We start from the raw sequence: 12,210 nt of genomic DNA, 5'->3' as shown, positions 1-12,210 counted from the left end.
CAGGAGGAAATTAGAGTTCTAGTTGAAAAAGCTTGAAACAGTCAATAAAGTGGCCTAGATTTTATTCCTGGCTCTACCACTATGCGATCTACTACAGTACCGGAATCTTTCCCTCTGTGTAAGCCTCGGTTTTTTTTTTTTTTTTCATTTAGCCAACAAATGGTATGTGCTGGGAAGTTCACAAGGTTCCTCCTATTTCAAATTCTATGTGAAAATGTCAACATAGGAAAGATGATTCACTATCAGAATGAAAATGGATTGAAAATGATTGTTAGGCATTGGGGCTTTAGTACAAAGATACTAAGTTCATTAGGTTGTTGAATACTATGTTCAAGAAATTTTCTCAAGTCTTTTCATTTGTTTATATTTGATTGTTGTAAACTCTGAGGTCCTGACCAACATTTATTTATTGCTCTACATAAGGGCAATCATTCCTATGCCTATTAAGAATAAGCAATAAATGAATAAATAAAATTGCACACATAATGATCATGGCAACCTGGAAAGCAAATGTTCTGTCTAAACAAGGAAGTTGCTATGAGTTCCTGCCAATTGTTAGTTCTGTAAAAATAATTCTGTGTTCTCTGCCTTGTGATAATTAAGGGAGAATTCATAAAGATGAAAACGGTAATCGTTATTACACTGGTCAGACATTCTAGGTTCTAAGTTAGGCACTTTTCACACATCGTCCCCGGGCTCTTCAACAATGCTGTAGAACCATCTTTAGGTCTCATTTCACATACAAGGAATTCAAAGCTCAGGGAAGATGAGCAACTCATGCAAACGTCTTACTAATCTGAAGAAAGAAAGTGTTACCAAATTTCAATCCCAGGACAATCTGCCTGCAATCTTTTCTGGTATTCAGTGCAGGCTGGTGAGATAAGAAAGCAGTGAAGAAATTAAATGAAGTATGAGTTTGGCCATTTTTCTCTTCTTTAATTAAATTAAATTATTGAATTAGATGCAACAGTCTAGGTACACGCCAAAGGAAAGGAAATGGACGTAATACCAAAATAGACCACATTAAAGTGCAGAGGCAGCAATGGGAATGAATACCCCACAGTTCTGAGGTCCCTCCAGTGAGATGACAGACATCCAGGGACACTATGCTATTCAACCTGTTATCAAGGTCTGCCTCATCCACCTCCAGTTGTTTTTTCTCCTTAGGTGCAATCACTTATCTGCTCTTAACTCAGTGTTATTCAGGATTGTTCATTTATTTCCATCTGAAACATCGGTTTGAATCGGATCAGAGTCTCAGTCTCAAGGTAACCTTTTTGCGCTGGTGTCTAGAAATGACTTCTCTGAATTACAGTAAATGCATATTTCTTAATCTTGCTTTAATTTTCTGGCTTCTGAGTCCACTTCCCATGCCATTGCCTGGTCAGTGCACACCCTCCCACCTAGCCAGAGCTGCCATCCATCTCATCTATGACCTCTATAGAATAACTGTGATCCAATAGCTATCCAGCCTAAACGGAATTCCAACTCCAAGAGCCTCTCAAGTGTCTGTAGCTTGTACCAAAGCCTTCAACTGACAAATATTTTCATTTTCAAGACATACTGGGAAGACGTCTCCAACATGTGTATGGAGTTAAACGTTAAAATATTGATTTTTTTTTCTCCTCTTCAACATAGTTAAGAGATTTACAGAATCCAAATCAGCCACCTGTTAAACATCTTCAGCAGTCTGCTACTGGGATCTGATTTTCAAGCCTGTAACAACTTTATAATTTGAGCAACTTTAATAAAGATTCTTACCTTGGCAGATGCCAGCATTTTGCTTCATTTTCTTGCCAAGCAGTTTTGACAGTTTGTTTGTTGAAATTTTTTGCCCTTTATTTGATCCCCAATGATTTCTTGTTTCCTGATTTCCTCTAGATTAATACGTAACAGCTGTTTATCATGTGGAATTCGTATATAATTAAGACTTTACCATTCTACACCATTTATTTTCAAATCTGGACTGTGTTAAATTGTTCTGTAGTTTGGAGAAAGTTTCTCCCATGTCATTTCTTATGCATACTCTCAAATAAAGACCTACTTAATGGACAGTGATACCGCATAGGCCATAAATATTAATGAGGGCCATTAGTCAGAGTGGAATGCACTCATTAGTGAATGTTTTTAAAGAATATAAATGTTAATTTTTTTTTGCATTAGAGGATGTATTCTTAGCATTTGGGATCATTTTTGCTTAAATGGTATCAGCTATTCTCACATAAATAAATGAAACTCAAATTTTGTAGCCCCCAGTGAAAGAAGAGAAGCTGACTTCTGGCGCCTTTCTAAACTCTGTCACGGATTACTACATTCACGACCATCCAATAATGAGAAGAACCCTTTTGGCCAACACAACGTGGCTTTGATGTAGAATTGTAGACAGACTGCATGAAGCTTTTTTGTTCCAGAATTTATCTCATTAGATACAATTACAATACACTAAAAGGGGATACTCAAATTTTTATAGCTTACTGCCAACCAAATATCTCTACCATTCATTGGCTAAGTTAATTCACCGGTTTAATGCAATTGGCATTATCTTGGAATTAACAGTCTGGAGTTGCTAAACTCTCTCCCAGTGAAAGCTTCTGAAATCAAAAAAGCAAATAAAAATAAGACGTTTTAAATATAACATCTTTGGAACATATTGTGTGGAAGGTGTATCTAGTTAATTACTTGACAAAAATAACTTAGTCACTTTGTGAGGTTTGACAATTAACTTAAAAACATACAACGACAGTTTAAAGCGTTAAAAAACATAGATTTGGGTTCATGACTCAGTGTGACTATAGCAGAAGGAAGTTAATCAACTTTGATCTTGTGGGCTGTCTTTCAAACACAATAGCAGACATTACTTATACCCAAATATCATTCATGCGTTCAATAATATAATTAAGAAAACTTTATTACCAGGCATAAGTAGGGAGTCTGGAGAATATGAAAAAGTTTTAAGATATAGTTCTTAACTTTGGGTCTTCAGAAAATTAACAAGTTCTTTTTTAGAGTCTCTTTTTGATTATTTATCTAGTTCAGTATTCCGTCTCTGGCTGCAAACATGTACGTACCAAGTCCCCAACAACAACTCTTGCAGGCTACTTAATACCACTAGTGAAGTGACAATTGATCACAAGTCACAATAAACAAAAGTCTCTCTTGACTTTGCTTGTCTAAAATATCTATGCATTATTGAGTGTGTACTGTGTGGCAAATTACTAGTCCTTATGTTAGCCCAGTTAGCTAATCTCTGTCTTATAAATGCCATCCATCCCGTGTAGAAGGTTGGTCTCAGAAAGATAATGCAACTTGTCTAAACAGCTGATAACAGGTAGGAGAGACACGTTACAAAGCTAAGCAGTTTATCTCTAGAGTTTAAGTTCTTAATTCTGTTCCATTCGAACTCTGGGCACTAGTATAAGTAAACAAATTCATTTGAGACTGCTAAAGTAAATTAAGGGCTAAATCCTACACTCAAAGTAGAGAACTAAGCTCGATAAAGTCCATATGCCCTTTCAATGGTTAAGATTTCACCAGGAAAAAATAACTTCCAAGGCTAATCTCAGGTAATATGCAAAATAAAAGTTTGTTTCCTTTCGTTAAAAAAAAATACCGAACTTTTCTGTTTTTAGTACAAAGACCCCAGATTTTACGGAGTGAGGGTGCAGAATATTTAGTGCTCAACAAGTATTCCAAGTGCTCCGTCCACTTCCCAACCTTCCTTGTTGTTTATTCAGGGACTGTGGTTCTAGTTTTGCCAATGGAAGCTGACAGAAAACTGCATGCTTTGTATCTGGGATGAGATAGTTTTTCTGTGATAGCCATAAACTCTAAGTCAGATGACAGAGCTGTGGGACATAGAAGGAATTCCTACCTGGCGAGGAGATAACCGTGATAAACCAGGGTGAGGTTTATCCATCACAGGAGACAGAGAAGGGCTGCCCAGATGCACTGGAATTAGAGTTTATGTAAAACTCCAACTGTATTGACTAAGACATGGGGATTATTGTTACTGCACTGTGGCCTAACCAAATCTAATACTAATTTTTATTGCCCATGGGTTGAAAATGCATCCACCCACGTATGTCTTTTTGGTCATGTTGGAGACACTCTTCCTTAGAAGGCAGAATTTGTTTTATATGTTGACCATGAGCAGAAGGCCCAGTTCCAGCATTATCCAGGGCCAACTAACAGCATGAACAGCTCTCTTGGACCTCACTATGTAGATATTGGAGATGATGATGCATGTCTAATGAGGGAGTGGGCTCACTGCTACTGGTAGCCTTCAGGAAGTTGGTGGGCAGAAGTCACTCCACTCCTGTAATGAAAGGGGTGTGTAAATTTTCCATGGAGATCACCGTTGTCTCTGTGTGTTGAGGCAAGTCATAAAAAATAGTACTGCTCTTTGGCAGAATTCCAAGAAGATCACAGACATTTGTTCAGACTCTTTGGCAAGGATTGCTTTTATATCAAAATTTCTCCATAAAAAAAAAAAAGTGGGATTACACCAGCGGTGCATCTTACAAGGGTATATGTGAAGCTTGGTAAACAGTCTGTGAAGCTAGTGAATGATGCCCCATGATCATATCAATGTACACAGCTATGATTTAATAAAAAAAAAAAAAAAGTCAAACTCAAGGTTATGTTGCCATCTTTTTTCCTTCTTTCCTAAAAGGAAAATGTATGTCTTCTTAAGTATGTGATATTCTAGATCTTATCACTTTCACCAACCTGGAAAAAGTTCATATTTAAATAAAATTCTGTACTATCTAATCTCCTGAGATGTACTGCATCGGCACCACATGTGTAGATGTGAAGGAAGGCAATTTAAAGTGTGTCGCCTGGGTTTTATGTTATAATCTAGGAATGTGTTAGAGAATCTGGGAAGGCTGTTAAAGACCCAAAGCTATGTCTTAAAATCATACACCTCCACCCAACACAAATGAAGGGGCTCAACATAGAAAATTTGTGAACACCTCAGATTTTCTGGGTACAAATAAATTCTCCCTCATACAAATAGTACATAAAATTAAGGGAAATACTAAATGCCAAATAACAATGGTATCAGCCAATCTGAGATCCTCTATACCGAGAATTTGTCATTATGCCTTTCAAATTATTTCTAAATCCCACCTGCTTTCAGATCTTCAGAAGCTGGCTTTCTGTTTTGCTATGATTGCTCAATAGAAAATAAACAGATGGGGCTGAAAAAAATCCAGAAATACAAATGGTGTAGAAACTGCCTCAGGCTTTTGAACAGCATCAAAGTAAGTTGTATTTTTTCTTTTCCCCTGTTTGACAAACAAATCTCCTGGAACACAAACCATGATATGGCTTTACTCTAAGGCACCATCAAATGTGTTTGCTTTTGTTTTGTTTCTCTTGTAATTCACAGCTAATTTTAGGATTTATTTCTTTAATTCTGATGAGTAAATGATCAATGATTGCTATTTGAAAAGTCTATTAAACTGGATGGGGAGAGCAAATCTTTGTAAGAGAGTAAGGTGTATAGATTCCTTTATTTCATCAGTGAAGAACTTCAGGGGCACTAATCTCATTAATTACATTGCTCTCATCTAAAGGCCACGTCCATTGACAGCTGACAGAGACAAATTATGCACAGAATAGGTTTTAGTTTTCACTCATATGTCTGACCTTTGTGTGTGGATGTTCACATACAGGAATCCAAGTTAAATACATTTTTTTTTTTTATTTCCAACACCCTATCTTCTATCTGCTTTTTTGTTTGCAGAACTTGATCAGATAACTTCAAGTATAAGATTCTGAGTGGAAAATGAGAAGGCCAAAATGCTAAATGCTGCAGCCTGAAGAGGCTGTATCCTGAACAAGACACCAGGCCAAGGACACAAACAAGGACTTAAATCCTAGTTGAGTTCTGCTCTCTGAGCCCCAAACCTGATGACAGTACACGAATCTAGACCAGTCCATTATTTTTAAACATTTTTTTTTTAATTTTTAATTTTATGGGTAGATAATAGCTGTATCTTTATTGGGTACATGTGATGTTTTAATGAAGGCATAGAATGAGAATTAATCATATCAGAGCAATTGGGGTATCTACCACCTCAGGTATTTATCATTTCTTTGTGTCAGGAACATTTCATTTCCACTCTTCTAGTTATTTTAAAGTACACTCTAACTTGCTGATTATAGTCACCTTGTTATGCTATCAAATATTGTTCATTCTACCTAACTATATTTTTGCACCTATTAACTATCCCCACTTTATCCCCCCACCCTACTATTTTCCCAGCCTCTAGTAACCCTTGTTCTAGTCTCTGTCTCCATGAGATCCATTTTTTTATTCTTTATTAAATCATAACTGTGTACATAAATTCTTTTATGGATCCAGTGTGCTGATTTGATATACAGCGTGAAATGTTTACATCTAACATCATGATTAACATAATCATCTCCTCGCTTACTTGTTTGTTGTGGTAACACAATTATACCCTATTCTTAATAATTTTGGAATGTATCATTGCATACATAAGTGAGGTCCCCCCCAAATACTCTCCTTCCTCCTGTCCTTCCCCTCCCCTCCCCTCCTCTCTCCCTCCTCTTCCCTTCTCCTTCCCTGACTATAGTTATGTTTTACCATTCGTATGAATGTGTAGGTGATTCTTTTTTTTTTTTTTTTTTTTTGTAGAGACAGAGTCTCACTGTACTGCCCTCGGGTAGAGTGCCGTGGCGTCACACGGCTCACAGCAACCTCTAACTCTTGGGCTTATGCGATTCTCTTGCCTCAGCCTCCCGAGCAGCTGGGACTACAGGCGCCCGCCATAATGCCCGGCTATTTTTTGGTTGCAGTTTGGCCGGGGCTGGGTTTGAACCCGCCACCCTCGGCATATGGGGCTGGCGCCCTACTCACTGAGCCACAGGCGCCGCCCGTGTAGGTGATTCTATACTGATTTCACAGTAGTATTAAGTACACTGGAGAGAAAGGACTACTTCTACACTGCTGGTGGGAATGCAAGATAATATGGCCTTTTTGGAGAGATCCATTATTTTTAGTATTCAGCTCCCAAATGAGTGAGACCATGCATGATTTGTCTTTCCGTGCTTGGATTAATTCACTTTCCATCTATGTTGTTGAAAATGGCAGGATTTCATTCTTTTGTGACTATATAATATTCCATTGTGTATATGTAACACAATTTCTTTTATCTATTCACCATTGATAGATAGTTAGATTGATTCCAAATCTTAGCTATTGTAAATTATGCTGCAGTAAACATGAGAATGCAGATAACTTTTCTTTGCTGTTATTTATTTATTTTTTTCTTTTGAGGAAGAGTCTCACTTGATCACTCTGGGTAGAGTGCCGTGGCATCTCCGCTCACAGCAAACTCTTGCCTCAGCCTCCCAAGTAGCTGGGACTACAAGTGCCCACCACAACGCCTGGCTATTTTTTAGAGACAGGGTCCCTCTCTGGCTCAGGCTGGTCTTGAACCTGTGAGCTCAGGCAATCCACCCACCTTGGCCTGCCAAGTGCTGGGATAACAGGCATGAGCCACCGCGCCTAAACCAGATAACTTTTCAATATACTGAATTCCTCTCCTTTGGATATATACCTAGCAGCGGAATTGCTGGGTCATATGGTAGTTCTGTTTTAGCTGAGTATCCTCCATTCTATTCTCTAGTGTGTTTTCACTAACTTACATTCCTACCAACAATGTGTAGGGTTTCCCTGTCTCTACAGCTTCACCAGCATTTGTTCTTGCCTGTCTTGTTGGTAAAAGCCACTTTAACTAGGTTGAGATGACATCTCCTTATAGTTTTGATTTGCATCTCTCTGATGGCTAATAATGTTGAAAATTTTTTCATATATCTGTTGGCCATATGTATGTCTTCTTTTCGGGAATGGTCTATTCAGATCCTTTGTCCATTTTTGATAGGATTATTTGATTTCTTCCTACTGAGTTGTCAGAACTCCTTCTCTGCTCCAGTCATCCATCCCTTGTCAGATGGGTAGTTTGCAAATGTTTTCTCCCATTCTGTGGGTTGTCTCTTTGCTTTGTTGATTGTTTCTTTTGCTGTGCAGAAGCTGGACAGAAGATTTTTAGCTTCATGCTATCTAAAATTCATGTCCAATTTCTCTTTAGTTGTCTCTGCTTTGAGGTTATTACTCAAGGAGTCCTTGCCTAAAACAATGTCCTGAAGTATTTCCCTAGTGTTTTCTTTTAGAAGTATCACAGTCTCAGGTCTTAGATTTAAGTCTATAAGTGATTAATTTTTGCATATGGAGGGAGATAAGGGTCTAGTTTCATTCTTCTGCATATGGATATGCAGTTTTCCAGCCCCATTGACTGAAGAGACTGTCCTTTCCCCACTGTATTTTCTGGGCACCTTTCTAGAAGATCAGTTCACTTTCGAGGTCTGGATTTATTTGGGGGTCCTCTATTCTGTCCCATTGGTCGTTGTGTCTGTTCTTATTATGCCAGTACCATGCTGTAGTATAATTTCAATTCAGGTTATAGGATTCCTCCAGTTTTGTTCTTTTTGTTCAGGATGGCTATTCTGGGTGTTTTGTGGTTCCGGACAATATTAGGATTATTTTTCTACTTCTGTGAAGAATGTCATTGATGTTTTGGTGGGTAGATAAGTATGTTTTGAAGATACTCCCACCCTTCACAGGATTCAGCTGGATCTTTCAAAGAAGACATCTTTTTTTGTTTGTTTCACACAGAAGTACCGTAAGATCTTAGCAGTGGCCTAGTCACTGTTAAGAAAAGAAGAGAAAGAGGCTTATGTGATTCTCTCCACTTTCCAGATTAACAATGATATTGCCACTCTAGTTAGTTAAGAAACACACAGAGAAAGGCCTGAACAAGTGAAGTTAAATTAGGTAATTGCAAAATTCCAAATTCACTGTGACAGTCCATCAACAACAGAGGAAGGAAGCCTGGCATGAGGACGAAATGCTGTAGCTACAGCAAATTTTAGCATTTCCCTGAAGGGCACCAAAAAGTGTTAGTTAAAGCCATAAGATATGGCTGGCTGGGCCAGTCTGTGCTCAAATCCTGGTTCTTTCCAACTGCTAGTTGTGTGTGTATAACTGTTTACTATATATATATATATATATGTGTGTGTGTGTGTATATATATATATACACACACACACATATATATATATCACACATACACATATATACCATACATACGTGTATATATATATATATATATATATTTTTTTTTTTTTTGCTTTATAGGTAAAATTAGCAAAAGGAAAAAAAAGCCTACCTCACAGAGCTATTCTGTGACAATTCATAACTGCATGGCACACCTGTGTGACTGTTGAAGGGCAATTGTTATAGTAGCAGCAGCATCATGGTCATTATTGCAGTCCCGAATCTTAGCTCCTGTCAGGGGTAGCCAGCCCGCAATCAGCAGATCATATGCACATTTGTGAGGACTTTTTTGCTTATCTGTGGTTGCGGATATCAAGAAAATGATGCACACACTTTTTTTTTTTGCTCAGTTTTCTTAGTGTTTATGTATTTAAGGTGTGGCCCAAAACAGCTCTTCTTCTTCCAATGTGTGGCAGAAAAGGAAAAAGGTTGGACACCCCTGTACGCATATACAAACTCTAATTCCCTTAAAGGTTGGACACCCCTGCACACATATATGAACTCTAATTCCCTTAAACACTGGACACCCCTGCACACATATATGAACTCTAATTCCCTAGAGGAAAGTGCCACTCATAGCTCTTTGAGGGCAGGGCTGTGCCACCTTATATCATAAAACTCTGAATATAGAGTAAAGTCAATAAATATTTTCTGAATAGCTGAATGATATTTTGAACTATAAATTAGACAACTTATCATCCTGGTATTACCGCTTACATATTTAACACACATTTCAATCATGTGAATTTTAATATCTCAAATGAAGTACTATCTGGCTGGCCTAGGAAATAATTTCAAGGTGAATAGCAAGTGAGACTATATATTAAAGCAATTGAGAAGCCATACAGACTTGTGCAAATATGTAGTATAAAATATTTTCTTCTATAAAACTGTACAAATGTAAATACAAATATAAAGAGCATATACACACTTTCTCCTGTCCAGAAAAATACTGGAAATTATTCCTGTTAACCACTTGTGTGTAAGGCATTGTACTAAGAAACTCAGATACATTATCTCATTTACTTTGATAACACCCCCCTAAGTTAGATATAGCTTTACCTCCGTTTTACAAGCTGAGGCTTAGAAAGACTATGTTAACTTTTCCAGGAAAAACAGCTCCTATAAAAATGTTTACCCTAGTCTGTCTGATTACTCTTAACCATATTCTATTGCACACAAACTTAAGAAAGAGAAAAGTATAATGATGATAGTTAATGAGGTCATTTTCTCTATATGATGATTGCCAAATGATCTTCCAAAGCAAGTAACTTATAAAATATATTTTAGGAAAAAACAGAAATGTATTCACAATGTTTTCTTTGATATTGATTTATGGACAATTTACCTTGGAGAAATATTAAATGCAGTGAGAGCTAAAGGAGACTGCTTAGAGGGGGAAAATATGATACTGTTTCACAGAGAAATCTTTCCAGAAAAGAAAATCATATCTTATCAATTCTCAGGATAGGTGAACATTATAAAAAAAAGAGATAAGCTGTCCATAAGTCGTTCACCATCCAATCCATTTTAAATAATAATCATACTGATGTAATTGTTATTATAATTTGAGCATGAATAACTAATACTTGCTTCATCTATGGTCATAAAAGTTGCAGATCAAACAATGTCAGCATGTCATCAACGTATTGAAATGCAGGATACTGAAATAGTTCCCAAAGCATAGGCCGTAATGTACAGCCAGCAGAATCACCTGAGTGCATTTCAAAAATGTATCTTTTGAAACCTTATTCCTGATGAACTTAATCAGAGTTAATGAACTTGGGATCTAGTAATCTCCATTTTTTACACACTTTACATGTGATTCTAATGGAAACTTGAGTTTCCAAACTTAGAGATAGAATTTCTGGCTCAGAGACTGATCATACTATGTATCAATCCCTTGTTTTATAGATGGAAAAACTAACCCATGTTGGTTTAGCTAGTTTGCAAAGGTCACAAAGCTAGTATTTGTATTTACCTTTCTATGTATTTCCCAGAATTTTGATGGGCTACATCACTGAAACAACACAAAGAACATTTTTTTTTTTTTAAACTCAGTATGGGAAGGTGAATCAGACTCGATTAAGAGTTCCAGGGAGATAAAAGAGTTAGTAAGTTTTTGTGTTAGGATGTAACCACACTGAATGAAGCTTGCTATGCTCCTTCCCATTTCCAAACTCTGCCTTAATGTTCTATCAAATCTATACTGTAAGCCAGAGATAGGTTACGACCTTCCCCAAGAACCTGTTCCTACATGACACAGACCATGATTGTCAGTGACGCCAAAAATATGCAAATAAAACTGATCAGTTCCATCAACTGTGGTTGTCTTAATGATTGATATCAGGATTTTCAAAATCTAAAAATTAATATCACTTTCCCATTGATTAACTAACAAGCCAAGAGGCACTATGTGGTAAAATTTTGCCAGGACAGGTTTGAATTATCTTTCTGGTACAGAACTGGTATCGACCTGCTGTAGAAGTAACGCTGAAAATTCGAGATTTGTTTGTCAGACTTACATACCAGAAAGAGAACAAACCAATCATTATTTTACCAGTTAAGAAAATAAAGTCTACAAAGTATAAAGAGCCTTAGAAATCACCTAATAAATTTTTTAATTTTATAGAGGGGAAGATCAAAGGCCCTGCAAGATCCAATAGTATATGCAGAATCACATGACAATATGGGACAAGAGAAATAACTGGCACAATAATAATAATATCAGTTTTAATTCAGACATGATTCTAGGTATTTTATATTCCATTACTTCATTAAATACCAACATTCCATTAGCAATATAACCATATATCAATGTATACGGAAGCTGGGATCTGAAGTGTTATGTTAGAACCATGTTGCTGAGACCCACATCTAACTTTTCCTGCACCATTCTGCTCTCATATCCCCCAGCCAGTCTCCAGTATACAGGTTTAGTGCCCCTTTAATCAAACTCTTGGTGTTGAATTGATTTTGTATCTCAAACCTGGGTTCATGAAGGCTTTGAGAAACATTCTATTGCCGAGCTGCTAGATGTCAACAAATGAAAAATGTAACAT

This window comes from Nycticebus coucang, chromosome 8, assembly GCF_027406575.1.
Source record: "Nycticebus coucang isolate mNycCou1 chromosome 8, mNycCou1.pri, whole genome shotgun sequence".
NCBI lineage: Eukaryota > Metazoa > Chordata > Mammalia > Primates > Lorisidae > Nycticebus > Nycticebus coucang.
The sequence above is the reverse complement of the archived record's forward strand: the minus strand, read 5'-3'. Positions refer to the sequence as shown.